Raw genomic sequence first — 16,557 nt, 5'->3', positions numbered from 1 at the left:
TTTAAATCCTAAAAAATGATTTACTTTTTTCAACTTAACCCAGATAGTACAGATATCTGTCTCAGATATTCAGATGTCTTATGGACGTCTGAAAATCCTGAGAATGCCTGAAATACGTCCTGTAAACATCCAATGTTAGAAAACAGGATGTCTTAAAGACGTCGTACGAATGTCACAGAGACGTCGTTAAACTATCTTAAAGATATCTATTCCAAATATTCAGATACGACGTTCGTTTCATACGTTTTTAAGACGTTTTAAAGACATGAATTTCAGATGTCCTTACAATGTTCGGGACAAAACATCGTAAAGACGTTCAGACTTAAAATAGTCGTAAAATGGATGTCTTTAAGACATCGTGTGCTATCTGGGAATTAAGGTTAGTTATTTGCGCGTTAAAATTTCCATCCACTCTTCAATTCCCTTCTTTCGCCTATTCTTATTATATTTGTTAATACATTGCATATAAATGTCTCTATATATTTGAAATAATACTTTATAAAATATTTTTAAGCAGAATCAGTGCAGTGCAAAGTAATATTAAAGTAATATTTTCCTTTATTTATTAAATAATTACAATAATATAAATGATAATATAAGACGGGTGTTGCTAAAAAAGTACATTATTCGATTTTTTCGTTAGTATTTATTGTATGAACGTTTCCAATACAATTAGCATTACAGGTTCGAAACTTCTACCAATGGCTGTGATTGGTTGTTTCATTCGGCATCCTTTCATTTCACCCAATCAGATTCGTCGTTGCGTGGGTGAGTGCACAGACTTGTATCATAGTGCAGCATTCCTCTTCGAAGCTTCGTCCGTTTTGCATGCTTCTACAACAGGTGAGATCAAGTTATCTTCATATATTAAATTAAATTGTCTTTCGGGTGTTGAGAATGCAAAAAAGAGAAAGAATAGCCGAAGAGAAGTCTAGTTCTTTGTTTTTTGGCACTAATTCGACGTTTTCTTCAAAATTACGTGAGGTTAAATTTGTTGCTCTTGCCATGAATTCACGATGAAATTGGAACAGCAGAATCTGAATTATATTCCCTTTATATCGATAATTTCTTGAATATTATTGCATTTTTTCATGTTTTTAGTACATTTTTCCCATAATTTATTGTTATATGTCGTAATAACTGATTTTCTCGTTTTTTACTATTACGCCGATATAAGATACGAATTAAAATAACATTTCCTCCATTTATTCTGCTTTTATATCAATAATTTCTTAAATCCCATCAATATCTTATGTTTTTTCTACTTTGTTTCCTATATTTTGGTGTTTAAAGTTGAGAAAAGTAATCTTGACTTTATTTCAATATGGCGTTGATAATTTTTAACGGACTTTTCCCTTACGATTAGTGTTAAAGTTTCGAAGTATTGAAACTTCTATCAACGGCTGTGATTGGTCGTGCCATGTTGGCGTCCTCTGATTTCGACCAATCAGACACGTCGTTGTGTGAGCGAGTGCGTCGATTTGTGACGCAGTACAGCATTCCCCTTCGAAGCTTCGTCCGTTTTCCACGCGTCTGCAACAGGTAAGATTAAATTATCTTCAAACATTAATTTAAATTGTCTTTCGAGTGTTGAAAATACAAAAAAGAGAAAAAATAGCCGAAGTGAAGTTTAGCTCTTTGTTTTTTGACACTAATTCGACGTTTTCTTCAAAAATACGTGAGGTTAAATTTGTTGCTCTTGCCGTGAATTCACGATGAAATTGGAACAGCAGAATCTGAATTATATTCCCTTTATATCGATAATTTCTTGAATATTATTGCATTTTTTCATGTTTTTAGTACATTTTTCCCATAATTTATTATTATAAATCGTTATAATTGATCTCCCCGTGGTTGACTATTCTGCCGATATAAATGTGCATTAAAATATTATTTTCCTCATTTATTCTGATTTCATATCGATAATTTCTTAAATCCCGTCAATATCTTACATTTTTTCTACTTTGTTTCTTATATTTTGGTGTTTAAAGTTGAGAAAAGTAATCTTGATTTTATTTCAATATGGCGTCGATAATCTTCGATACTTTATAGCGGGCAATTCAAATGTCTCACTTATTCCAGCCATTGTTCAAGCTTTCGTATTTGTTGATTATCACATTCTCACAATTCAGAATTAACTTTTATACGGTGATAGACACGTTTAATAATATAATAGGCATGTAAATTTGATTAATGTTAAAGAATTAAAAAATATTTATGCAAAAATTTATGATTTGTTGATATGGACATTTTTTAAAATATTGATTGGTTGAATATAAATGATGTACCACTGATGTATACATATATGAGAAAAAATGTGTTTTCTTTTGTTACAGAAGTACATTCTAATAAAACATCAAAAGCCTGATATAGAAATCTTAAATGAATATTCGTCAAATTAAAGGTAAGTTTTATTATTAAGTAGTTGCAGTAAACTATTATGGTAAATTTAAAATGGCTTAAATGTAATATTATTGTTGTGTGTTTTTTTGTTTGTTGCAGAAGTACATCCGAATAAAACATCAGAAGCCTGAAATGGAACTATTAAATGAATCTTCGTCAAATTAAAGGTAAGTTTTATTATTAAGTAGTTGCAATAAATTATTATGGTAAATTTAAAATGGCACAAATATAATATACTCTACAACATCAATCTACTTAGGAGACCATCCGCCGGGTGCTTTCTTCCAGCTACTTTTCAACAGCCACTCACCGGTTCGGTGAGTCCCAAGAGTTATAAATTTTATTCTTATTTTAAGTGAGCATAGTGACCCATGAGTGGATGTATACTCATGGAAATATTTTACATATTTTTCATATCTTTTTTCATTTTTATATTGTTGTATTTCTTAGTTCAGGCTAGGGTCTTCTTGTCTCTTTTTAAAAAATAGTTTGTAGGATAGAAGTCGGATGACCCTCCGATTTCACAGATAAAATACAACTTTTAAAATATTTTTTTAATTAAAAGATACTTAAATTTTGATAATGTATACAAAATTTGTATATTTTATATGCAATAAATATTACGTACATTTGCTACAATAGATTGATTATACTATAATATTTCAATGCAGTATATTATTATATTGTTGATTTAAATATGTTTGATGAGCAAGAAGACATTTCGCGACGGTTAGATTCTAACGTCGAAGTGACATTTTCGAATGTACATTTGATGTAACTTAGACAATTTACTTCGACATGCAATCAACCGAGGATATATTACATGTATATTAATTATTAAATTGCATTTCCAACAGATACTTCAAGTGTTTGCTTAAAGTAGAGTGATTTTTTTTTACACATTTTTTTTCTTTAGATATGATTAAATACAATTTAATTATTTTAATACAATTATTTTAATAATTATTTAATTCAATTGCAATTTTTAATAATCGGAATCTTGTATTACAAATAATCTCATCAGTTCAAAGAAAACATAGTTCCAACGTAAAAATGTTTTACATAATAATTTATTTTCAAATTTAAAATGTTTATTAGCCCGTTAGCTTTACTATGTATTAATCTATCATTTTAGCTTAGGATTTTCAGCTTCACACGGTAGGTGTATTATTTCTTTGCCCGTATTCATTACTTATTAGCCTGAGCTCATCAACGAACCCAGGTGTGCGTTGTTGGGTAAGGGCGGTGGGTACGGTTTTAGAATTAAGGAATATTACAGCGACTGACAAACGTATTAGCGTATCGTGCACGATGTACGTTTCACATGTGTGTGTGTGTGTTTAAATTAGTGGAATGTACGTCGATTTTATTATTCAACTTAAATAGTTTATATAAATACATACAGAATAAATATGTTGCATATCTAATTAATATTTTCATATCTAATTAATACAATCATATTACATAGAATGGATACTTGTTTGAGAATATTTCATGAATAAAAATCATAATAATATTTTAATCAATCAAATACTAAGTATTATTATACTTAGTTTTATAAAAAGCAGAATGACTCAAAGTCAGCATTATAGCATAAATAATTTTACATTCCAATAAGAGTTTTATATAACACAATACATTAATATTATATTAATAATAACGCAATATACGCTACGTTGTCAGTCGATTTCAGCAAATGGTACGTACAAAAGTATAAATGTGTGTGTTACAAGCTTGGGTGACGGAGGCGTCCCGGGACGTTCTCTCTAGGGTAGGCTTGCACCCGGGTGTTGTGTGTGAGTACCGTGGAGTGTGTGTGTTGGAATGAATGAATTTTGCTTTTTTAAATATAGGGATAGGCAGGCAGGTAGCTTACTTCTGGTGTGTGTGATTTAGATGTAAGTAGGAAGGGCCAGGATAGCAGACCGATCACATTTCTCTTTCGGGTAGGCTCATAGGTCCGGTGAAAAGTCTGCACCTGGGGCAGTATAATCGTAATCAATTACTTCTTAGTTAATTGATTTTTATTAAATCTTGGTCTATACCTAGTATGTAAGCTCGCCCGCGGCTCTAGGCCCGGACGAAAAATGACTACTTCAATAAAATCTGCTCAAAAATTCCTTTTTTTTTTTTGTTGCATGCTTCGGACAGCTATTCTATTTAATAGTTGGTCGTTGTGTGTGACACTCATTTTCAATATATTTCTCATTTTTATTATGGAATCTTTGAGCTGATTCATTGAGTAGTCGAAGAAAGAAAATCGTCGTGGGACATCGTGGGACATCATCGCACTTCATCAAAGGATGTCTTTCCTTCTTTTTATGGAAAGTCATCCTTCAATTCTGATTTAAGTATTATTAATATATTTTTCACTACTTTTTACAGTCACTATGCTCACTAGATATCTGTTGTCAATTTAACATGTTCAGTAATAGCACTTAATTAGAAATTCGTCCATCATAGACTTTCTTTTCTTATATTATGAAATAACATAAAACAAAGCAATGTTACTATAGACTATGCATATTATTATATTATATTATTTTATAGATTTTTTGACAGACTCTGAATTGCAGGTGTTTTAAAGCATATGATACAAAATATTATGATAGATATATGTGACTCTGGTAGCGAACATGTTAAGTTGCAACTTATATTACATTTTGTGGTCAAATGACGTCATCAAGTATAACTACGTCATTATGAATTGACCTTATATGTTGTTTTCCAATTAAATTAAATTAAATTATTTAAATCAAATTGATTGCTTCATTATCAAGTAAAGTCACGCGTTTTATCTTTTTTTTCTTTTTTTTAAAATTAATTTTTATCGTTATCCTTTTTATCATTTTTTATTAGCTTCCTTTTTACTTAATTTTTAAAATAATTGCATTCAAGTAAATTTTAATAATGATTTAAACAGATTTAACATTGATTAACAGTAATTTTATCTTATGATAACCCAACCCTGATCAATCAATAAAAATAAAAAAATAAAAGATATTATCTAAAAATATAATTAAAAAGTGCATTTTATTGTATCGTACATTTGTATTGTAAGAAAAACGCAACAGAATAGTCGAATAGACGGAAGAAGAAAAGAGACTGCCAGAAGAGGAATGATGACGATGTCCCAGAGGAGAAGAGAAGGCGGCGAAACAGAAGAAAAGCGACGACTTCAAAAGAGAAGAGGTGAAGATAGAGGACAAACGGAGAAGCCAGACATGTTTAGGACGCTGCGGTGGAGAAGAGGACGCTCTAATACAGTCAAGCAGGATACAGGAAAGAAGAAAAATGTTACAATATGGAAGAAAACATAGTAGAAGAGGAAAGAAGAGAAGAAGCTCCAAGGAGAAGAGAAGGCGGCGAAATAGGAGAAAAGCGGCGGCGTCAGAAGAGAAGAAGTGAAGATGGAAGACAAACGGAGAAGACGGACTTGGTTCGGACGAGAAGCCTCCATAGGAGAAGAGAAGGCTGCGAAACAGGAGAAAAGCGGCGACTTCAAACGAGAAGAGGCGAAGATAGAAGACAAACGGAGAAGACGGACTTGGTTAGGACGGGAAGCCTCCATAGGAGAAGAGAAGGCGGCGAAACAGAAGAAAAGCGGCGACTTCAGATGAGAGGAGGTGAAGATAGAAGACAAACGGGGAAGACAGACGTGGTTAGGACGCTGCAATGGAGAAGAGGACGCTCTGAAAGGGTGAAGCAGGATACAGGAAAGAAGAAAAATGCTGCAATATGGAAGAGAAGAAGCCTCCATAGGAGAAGAGAAGGCGACGAAACAGAAGAAAAGCGGCGGCTTCAGAAGAGAAGAGGTGAAGATAGAAGACAAACGGAGAAGACAGACGTGGTTGGGACTCTGCAATGGAGAAGAGGACTCTCTGAACGAATGAAGCAGGATACAGGAAAGAAGAAAAATGCTGCAATATGGAAGAGAACACGGCAGAAGAGGAAGGAAGAGAAGAAGCCTCCATAGGAGAAGAGAAGGCGACGAAACAGAAGAAAAGCGGCGACTTCAGAAGAGAAGAGGTGAAGATAGAAGACAAACGGAGAAGACAGACGTGGTTAGGACGCTGCAATGGAGAAGAGGACGCTCTGAAAGGATGAAGCAGGATACACAAATGACGAAAAATGCTACAATATGGAAGAAAACACAGCAGAAGAGAAAAGAAGAGAAAATGCTCCATAGTAGCGAAGATCGAAGATGCCAGGGTGTAGTTTTTGCTGGAGATTTATTTCTGAGATCTGTTTTAGGGTCAGCGATGGAAGCGGGGATATTGCAGAAGAAAAATGGAAGCTTCAGAGCAGAAATGGATGCGGCAGAACAGAAGCGAGTGCAGCTGAAGAGAATGGGACGTAACAGAACACAAGTGGACGTTGCAGAATCATCCATGGCAGCAGAAAAGACAGTGGCAGTAGCAGAAAAGAGAAGATAAGTATCTATTTCAATTTTATTTCAGTTTTTTTATTTTCTCCTTTTTTAATACTTATTTTTGTGTGTTTCAGGAATTCAGATGTATGGTATTTCAATATATTATCAACATGTATGTAATATGTGCGTGTGTTTGTTTCAGATTAGAAAAATTTCGGACGCGGATGATTGTGATCACGAAGAGTTTATTGGTACTTGTTTGCTCTTGTTTTGTTGTCTCATATAGTGGTGTTGCATTCCTTATTGGCATTGTCGAAGAAGTATTGTTGAATAACAACGTTGGAATCATTTCTTAGCTTCTAGTTAGGGAGGATTTAAGCTGTAAAAAACAATGGTTTGAAATTTTAAAATGGGTAAAAGTGCATTATTATTGCACTGAAGTTATATAGGCAGGATAGCCTATATGTTAGCTTTTTATATAGGCAGGATAAAATGCGGAAACAATTGTTGAAAATGGTTTAGCTTCTAGTTAGGGAGGATTCAATGTACATTGAATGAAGGTTTGGAATTCTTGATTTCTATCTTTAGCTTTTTAATTAGGTAGGTTCGGTCACGTGACTGAAATATATGGTTCATTTCCTATGAATTTCCTATGAAATGTTAATCATCGATGGTTATATTCTGATTTCCTCACCGATGGGATGTGTGTGTCGTTTTCATTATGGATACTTTCTATCAGTATCATAATGGTTTTGCTTATTGTTTCCATTGTGGGTACTTTCTATCAGTATCATAATGGTTTTGCGTATTGTTTCTATTATGGGATCCTTTTATCAGTACCATAATAGTTTTGTTTCTGAGGTCTATTCAAAATTAGTACCGTTTCCGGGTAGGCTAGCTGGCATACCCATTTGTGTAACATTTACAGAACGTACATGGGTCGTACCTTGTGTAACTGTACAACAAATGGAGTAACATTGAAAAAATGTATTTTAATACATTTGGTTGTATTATAATACATTTTTTATTTGCAAAAGGAAGGGTGGATGGGTGCGGATCGGGCGGGTCTCCAGTCGCGGCAACCTCCACGTGGTGAGACCTGGGCAATCATATTGATCATAATGCAATTACTAATCATTTATAGACTTTTAGTTATTCGTGGTTTATATAAGCAAGGTATTATCATATAATTTATTAATTATTTTATTATGAACAATATGAGCAAATGGCTGCGTATCATGGGTAGTATCCAATTATTCTCGGTCGTCTTCACAATCAGTATAATTCTACTTAAACTTATACTTTATAATTGGCAAAAATGTTTTATGTTACGTCGGTAGTTCAGAACGTTGAACTCCAACTCCCATCGGTTGATATGTCTAACTCATGCTTTGATGGTAACGTTGAACTCGAGTCATTGACTGAGTGATGGGGTATGGAAGCAATCTGCAGTTACCGTCAAGGTGGGTTCAACTATTGCATTTCGAAGTGTTTCTCATTTTTACCATTAGGGTGAAGGAGATGGCACTCGCGTTCGAGTCACAAATTCAAGACCCCTTTAGAACAAAGGCATATATTTAGTCTTATTGGATATGTAATCACTGCCGTTCCCAAAATATGCAATGATAAAAAATGGAAAAGCAGGTAGATATAAGATTTGAAGGATATTTTCAATTATGAATGTGATATTTTTATCTTACTGCTTTAAATCAAAGTTTGTTTAAATCACAGTTTAATTCCGAATACAAACTTAAAGATCGAGAATTACTGTATTAGCAGATTAGTGTATCAACCAATGTATTCGTATAATCAAATGATTTTTACATACAGTAGAATATTTAGAAGGGGTTTGACGCCAGCAGAAGCAACCCCTAGCAAAACTAATCACTGGATAATGGACAAATTTATATTCGTGTTTCGATCCCCTACCACTGGTAAAATGTCATCCAGTACATATAGCTATATAGTTCGATCTTCCCTGGTCCCATCTAGGGTCAAATCAAGTTTCTTAATTAAAGAACCCTCCGATTCTTTACACTCTCTCGTTTCCAAACTTGTTTCCATTTTAAAGAAAAAAGAAGTTAGGTCCTAATTCAAAGAGAATAGAAGATAGCTATACCCATTACCGAATTTAACTAACCAACTCTAACTTCCTTGGTACCCTTTCGACATTAGCACCAGAAGCAAACAGAATCGTCAGATTTTTGAGCTCATAGGTTTGCAGAATACAAGAATCAAATAGAAAACACACGTTGTAAGAATAATATAGAATAGAAGTGCATTCGAAGCCGAGGGGTGTTCGTACGTCCCTGGTTCCATGTCCGAAAGAGCATGTTTCCGCCTGATCGGTCACATACATTTTCGTTAAAACGCGTGTTCCATTCGTTTCATTAATTTTAATGCCCGCTGCGCATTCTGTTCATTTCTGCGCAACATATGAATATGGGATTCGCCTGTGTCCCTCTCTCCTCCCTTTTGCTGTGCACGAGCGAATAGCAGAGCGTACACGCGCGAAATTCGCGGTGGGGCACGCATATACACTGTCACCCATACAGAGAAAAACATAGGAATACACATATAGAAGGTGGGTGTGGGGCTACGTACGAGAGAGCAACGAGCTCGCTCATGCGAACACGGCTTCGGGTTGGTTGATATTAATTAATAATCAGAAACAGATGCGGCCTCGGCCCGCTTGGTTTCGAGCGAGGCGGCTTCGAAACGATAATTATTTAAGTCTCTCCTCGCCTCCCTTCTTGCCATCCCTCGCTTACTCCACCCACGCTTCTGCCTTCTTCCTCTTCCGTTCCTCATCCTCTCGGGAAGTTCCTCCAGCTCGAGCGGCTTCTCCAGCGTGCCCAGTGCGGCGTGCTAATTAAAGAGCATTCGCCTACGAATTTTACGCGGCTCTCGCTTCATTATGCACGCCCCGTTACCACCGGCACCCTTTTCCACAGCCTGTAACCCCGCAGGAATACCCCGGAGACCTTGTGCTACATTTTATGTACTCGCGATCGCTTCTGTCGCGATCAATCGCGAAACGAACCGCGATTATTCTTTTAATTGAAAAATTAACCAACTCGTTCGCGTTTCGGGTTCGATTAACCAGCGAAGAGAAACATTCGTCTCGCGAGATTCGTTCGGCGACGAATTAGCTGGATGTAGGGTAGAACGATAAGTCGAGGTAATTGAATTGCATCGGTGGTACTAGGTTGGATAAATCAGATGAAAATGATAAGAAATCAAAGAAATTGAGAATTAAAGGAGTTGAGTTTGTTTCACGATGATTCTTGTTCATGGCAAGTTTAACAAGTGTCCGAAGATGTTTCACCGATATCGTACATATTTCTCGGCAAGCGACTCGCGAGCAACAAATTCGCGCAAAGGTTACCGACAGAAGTAGAAAGATCGCCGGAAGTTTTTCGCGAGAACGCGAGAAGGAAAATAAGGAGTGAATCGGGGCCAAAAGAGGGCGAAGGAAGAGGAAGGAGCAGGGTGGCGTTCAGCCAGCTACGCTCCCAGTGTCTGCCTTAATATCCGCCACTAACATTATTTCATAAAAGTATTACTATAAATCCAAACTCGCGTTATTTAAGCACCGTGCCTCCTGCAAGGGCTTCCACCGTCACCAACCACCGACCACACCACTATACCACCCACGTTCACCCTCTCGCTGGCTTCTTCTTACGCCTTACATTATACCGAGCGAAGGCAACTTTTGCCACCCCCTTTTCCCTCCGTCACATTAGAGATATATTATGCAGATAGTGGAGGCGCCAACCGGGGAGAAACGCGAAAGGAACTGCGGAAATTTAAAACTTTATTTACCCTACGTTGAACGATTTCACTCTTTTCTCCTCTTTTCATCGGTTCCTTCCATTTTTTTCTTTTTCTTATTCTAACAAATCTGTACATGTATTCCTATTTTAAACCTTTATTCGAAGACCACAGAAGATCTGTAGCTTTAAAAAAAATAATAGTCGTTGGATAGCTGTTACTAACAATAAGTAAGGGTTGTAATTGGAGCGATTTTTGTGCTAACCAGTATTGTTACAGATCTGATGAAAAGTAATGTATCTCTTTGTAGTTTGCTCAAAGTAAGGGTTGTTCTTTTTTCTTCCCTGGAAAAGAATATCAAGAGACGTTTTAAGGTTTTCTATGTCGGTGTCCTTGCTCATTAATTTTTCACGCTCGTCCCAGTCTCGTAGCGTACACGCGTTAGGACTTGTTCGGACCTTGAGCGGGCAACCGGGCGAACTCGCGCGAACGAGAATCGCTCGCTCGCTCGCACTAGCAACCCCATAAATATTGTAGCGACGCGAGCCGCGGGAGGGTTTTCTGACTCGTTGGCGCTAATATGTACCGGCTCTCCTGCTGCTTCTCAAGCTCCAAGGGCTTTTTTCGCGTCTGAAAACTGCGCGAATTATTCGGCCTGAGGGTGTGCAAAACGAATTAAACGAAACCTTTGTACGCCGCTTTGACACCTTCTTTTTTCACAAGCAACAACCTTGCTTGTTCGAAACTTTCGAACAGTTTCACTTTGAACGAGTGCCATTGTGCTTTCTTCTCGACAAGCAAATTAAATATTTAATCAATGAATTAGGAAGTTTTTTAAACGGTACTCAACATAGGAACTTTCTATGTTCCCGTTTACATTTTTTTTTTTTTCATTATTATTATCGTAAGATTGAAGCATATTACTTTTCCTCGGGAAAGCACTTTGCGTGGCATTAAAATATATGGTGGTTCATTCTTTTCAAGATATTTCACGTTGAAATGTTGTTGGCGAGTATATTCTGAATGTTGCCGGTTCCGTTTCCCCATACCCCTATGTGTTCGCCTTCTGACCACCTGCGAAAGTTCAGATTTACCGGAATCCTAGTGACCGCTAACTTCTTTCCCTCTGTGATATTTCAATTCCATTGTCCCCTTTCTGTGTTTCGACGCAAGTTCTATCGAGAAAATTCGTAGTTCTCTGTGCGATAAAAGGTTCCAAGGGAATTGGACTTAGAGGAATGAAATTTACCTGCCACGGTATTTCTTATGTTCTTGAATTTAGTGGCTGTAAAATTGGGAAAGTAGAAATATTTATTCTTGAATTTGAAACGAAGTCCGAACGACAGAAAAGAGAAAATAAATTAGATTCTCCGGTTTAACGATTTCGAGGGAAACAAAGTCCCCCGTGTGTTCGAAAGAAACAGAATTATAACGAAGCAGTTAACACGAGGTCCTTTGTTCTTGACCGTTCGTTGTGTCCAACGAAAGGATTGCAGAATTACCGGAGGCAGGTTCATTTCTGGAAGAAGGATCGACAGAAAGCCCTCCTCGAGGTTTAAACGTTTCTTCCTTGGTCTCTTCGTGTGCAATCGATTCTTCCGCCATATCGCACGGACCACTTCAAGGGGCAAGAAGGCACGCGTGAACTTTGTAGTAGCAATTGGTTAGGGAAAAAAATGAGTGCGTTGTCGCCACGCGTGTTGGAAGTGAAACTTGTCAATAAAAACAGAGGAGAAGAATATGGGCGCATAGAGGGAATAATTTCCAAGTACCGTGCGTCGCCGACCTTCCGGACACAGAGAAAAATTTCTAATTCTTAGGCCGTATCACAGATTAAACGAAATATAATTGCAACGTAACCCCGTTGTGTCCCGAAATCGTTATGTCACGGGTTTTTTTTTTCGAGCAATCGGCAAGAAAGTAGGTAGCCATTATGTCGAATTAGTATTGTGATTGTGTAACCGACGCGATGTGACTCCATTATAAAGTGTACTCGCGCGTGTCGCATTATGTCAACGAAATACTATTCAATACGATCGTCGGCTCCCTTTCCCTCTCTTTCGTTCCCGACATTTGGCGTTCATTGACATTGAATCAACGATCATACATCAATGATGAAAAAGAAAAGAAGCTGAATCCAGCAGAATTTCCTTCGAAATCCTGTAAAACCTCCACAAACAGCCGGAAACGAAAATTCTTCGAATTTACGATAGAAGAGTTCACACAGGAAAGTAATCAAAACTTTCCAGGATGCTGTGGAAGGGAAGTAAGATGCAAGTTGATGAAGATTTTCTTTCTTTATATCTCATATTCATTTTGAAAATGTTTTTCAGGATGCTGGTAGAAGAGGAGCGCGAAAAGAAAACGGAAACGCCGATATTTCCGGTGACTCTCTACACCATCGTCGTCATACAATTTATTGGTAAACTTTGCTAGCTTGTTAGAGGGTTACGTGCGCTGGGATAAGAAATATCCAGAGTGGTATTCAGCTCCAGCAGGGCCTACATCGGCCTCCCTCTTCCTCTGTTACCCCCGCTTACATTCGCTATGTTCGTGTTACCGACATTCTTTGTCGCTTGTGTGTGCACCAACGCCGCAGACAGTACCTGGAGCATCTAGCTAGCAGCATCAGCAGCAACGGCAGAAGCAGCAGCCCCCTTGGCTGTAGGGTTAGAATACCAGAGTTGCCTCCATCGGGCAACTGGTCTGCACCACTGGCTTCGACGCTCTGCCAACCACTACCAGCCTCTGTCATCCTCTTCCTCTCCCTCTCCCTCTTTCTCTCTTTCTCTTTTCTCACGCTAACCTAACCTTCTTCTCATAGACTATGCCAAGAATATGAATATCCCGTGGTTCATCTACGGACACTAGGATTTAGCGCGACTTTCGCCTCTCAAACGAGTACAATGAAAGGTGACGATCTTGGAGAACGCAGTTAGGATAATTCTTCAAGTTATTTCTGATCCTTTTAATGGATTAGGGATACATTTGCTTTTAAGCCTGATAGTAGACACTAATTGGTTAGTTGCTAGTTAGTAATTTTATTTTATTTTATTTAACTCTTTGGTTTTTACTATGTTATGGATAATTTTCAAATTCATCGGTGGCCTCTATGACAGTCAAGTTTTGTTAGTTTTTCTGAATTTCATCAATCAGTATTGTGTTGCCTAAATAGTTTAATAGGTTGTTGCATTAGCAGCTGCAATGCGGCAGTATTTCGCGAGAGAAACGAGGTATATCTTTGTGTACAAGAGTTGTAAGGATATACATATAGGGTGTTAACATTTTTAAGACGAGACATAGTTGAAACATTTTTGTTAGACTTAAGGTTGGAAAGGACACACCCAGATTTTGAAATTTTTACATATTCTTTCAAGTACGATATTCCAAAAACGTCTGTTGAAATTTTCAAGTTGATTTGACAAAAATCGAAGATGACACGCATACAGTAAGAAAGGTTCCCTCGGGACATATTCTTGAAACTTCAGCCAGGAATATCTTGAAAATTTTTACGTTTATTGTACACATGAAAATTCAGTCGAAAAAATCAGTGGTTTTCAGTGAAATATTTCCAAAGTAAAAAAGAAAAGATAGAAAATTACAAGAGCCATTGATTCCATAAAATATGTAACCGACAAAACGTTACAGAGAGACACCCTGTAGAGAGATATACATATATACAGTGAAAGGGGTGGAAGAGGGTTGAAGAGAGATTCTGTATGTGTACGTGTATATAACGAAGGAGGGAAAGGGACAGGAGAGAAACGGTGCTGGGGACAACAATCATAACAATCTAGTTAAACGTTATAAGGATATCTGGCGCTAAGAGGCGTGCCAAGCGTTGCATAAAATCAAATTGTACGCCGAGCCGAGAAGTTATTGTCGTTTCTCATCCTCCGCTCAGTTTTCGTCGCCGAAAATTCCGCCAAGGATCTTCTGCTTCTTGGAGTTTCCTTCTTCTCCTGCCCCCATTCCGTTTTCTATTTCTTCCTCCTCGACATCCTTATGGGTACCATCAGTTTTTCTTCTTTTTCAATTTCCTGTATAATTCAAACTCTACATTTTTAGAACTTTCATCCTCCTATAATTAACCCTTCCGGAGGAGACGACTATGAACGTCGGTTTCATAAATTTCTGACCACCCATTCGGGGTGGTTATGAAAGGGTTAACAATGTTTTCTGAACAACAGACACGTAAGACGTTGAATGGAATCGAACAGCATCCTCGGCAATGGCTTCGTCGAGGCGAACAACGCGAGTTCATAATGAGACTTTCTATTCCGTCAACGATATCGGATAATTGCGTCCCCACTGTCGATCCTCGAAATAGGGTAATGGAGAACTCACGAAATCGGCTTGAGGGGTTAAATTGAAATTGAAATCGCTCGAAATTACTTGCAGTCTCGAGGACTATCGAGAGAAGGTTGATACCCTCCTGCTCGCGGAATCGAATATTACTCTCGACGCTCGAAACAATCCGTTTTGTTGCAACCACTTCTACATGATCGATCAACCATTAAATAGGAACACGATATACTTTTTACTTATGTCATTTTAATTTCTTCAATTTTCGATCAGTTTTTATCAGTACCCAAAGTAGCTGGGGGCTGTTAACTCGTAAAGTGAGAATGATGAGTTAATTCGTCGTTAAATTTGTCACAATTTAATATTTCTCTAATTTTATTTTTTATAATAATTGCATCGTCGATAAATTTCTTCTATAATTCTCGTTACGTTTCTGATAAAGAAATCGTTTTCTTCTGCTCGAAAATTGTCGGAATTCCCACAGTTTCGTGTACGATAACTCGCCTCGTTGAAAAGAAAAAAAAAGAAGTTGATGTATCGACGGAGAGGAACAGGAAGGGCGACGTCTTCGTTAAGGGATGCCCGTAGGGCAGAGTTAAAACGTCGTGGAATCAAAGGATCGATTAGAATCGAGCCTCGCCGCGGGATTTCTTGCGTAATTCGAAAGGAACTGGTGGTTCTTGTCGCTCACCCTCGTTCCTGGATAGAAAAAAAAAAGAGAAATAAGGAGAGAGACGCGTGTGAAGAATAAAGGGCGAACAGGAGAGGTGAACAAAGTCACCCTCTTTGTTACCAGGACTTCTTGCATCCCCGATTTCCAACGACGTCCATCCTCCCTTTTCTGCGGAAATTCAATATTTTGGCTATCGAGTTTCGAGGAAAAGGGAAGAAGAATCTCTTCCCTCCCATTTTCTACCTTCCCCAATTTTCTTTCTTTCTAAACGAAATCGTCGGGGTGGTTTTTAAATTGTTCGCAATGACTTATGAAAGCTTTTCGCGTGCCTTTTGGAGGAATATCGAGAAATAAATGAAAATAATTATTTTAGTTGGTATTATATTGGAAAATTTTGTATTGCAATCTATTAAAATTTTCGCCCAGCAAAGCTGTCTTTTCAAATGAACAGTAAGAAGGAAGGTTCTCACGGCATCGACGAAACGAAGATCAACGAAGGATCGATCTTGGAATCGAGATTAATAGGAGTCGAAGGAGTGACGGTCCCACGGCAGGACGGAGGCAAACACGAAGAAAAGACTCGCCTGCTGAGACGAACACCGAGATGGGCGTGGCGGGAAAACATGCAGTCACAATGTTGGTCCAACTACACGACAATTATCGCCGGTGGGCTTTATAATTAAAAGGACTCCGGAGTCCCAGCGACCCCTTTCTCGCCCCCCATTCACTCGCGTATCTAGCATCTTTATGGTGTCCCACAGAGAAGATCCGGTCTTCGATTAACGATCGACGAGCAGACCGAAGTTGACTTTGTTTCTTTTTCAATCGTGAAACTTCCGAGAGATGTCTGGTTACTGTAACTAGCTTGTTTCCTTTCTGTCGTGCTGCGACATTGTCACGGTGCCCTCGTATTGTCACGCGTGGTTTTTTCAGAACTGTTGTATGGGAATTTTAAAAATCCTCTACTGGATCGAGTTGTAAATTTAATATACATAGAACCAGTTCAAAATTTCACGAAAAATCTAACTTT

Source organism: Osmia bicornis, chromosome 8 (genome assembly GCF_907164935.1).
Source record: "Osmia bicornis bicornis chromosome 8, iOsmBic2.1, whole genome shotgun sequence".
Lineage (NCBI taxonomy): Eukaryota > Metazoa > Arthropoda > Insecta > Hymenoptera > Megachilidae > Osmia > Osmia bicornis.
Note: the sequence above shows the minus strand (reverse complement) of the source record.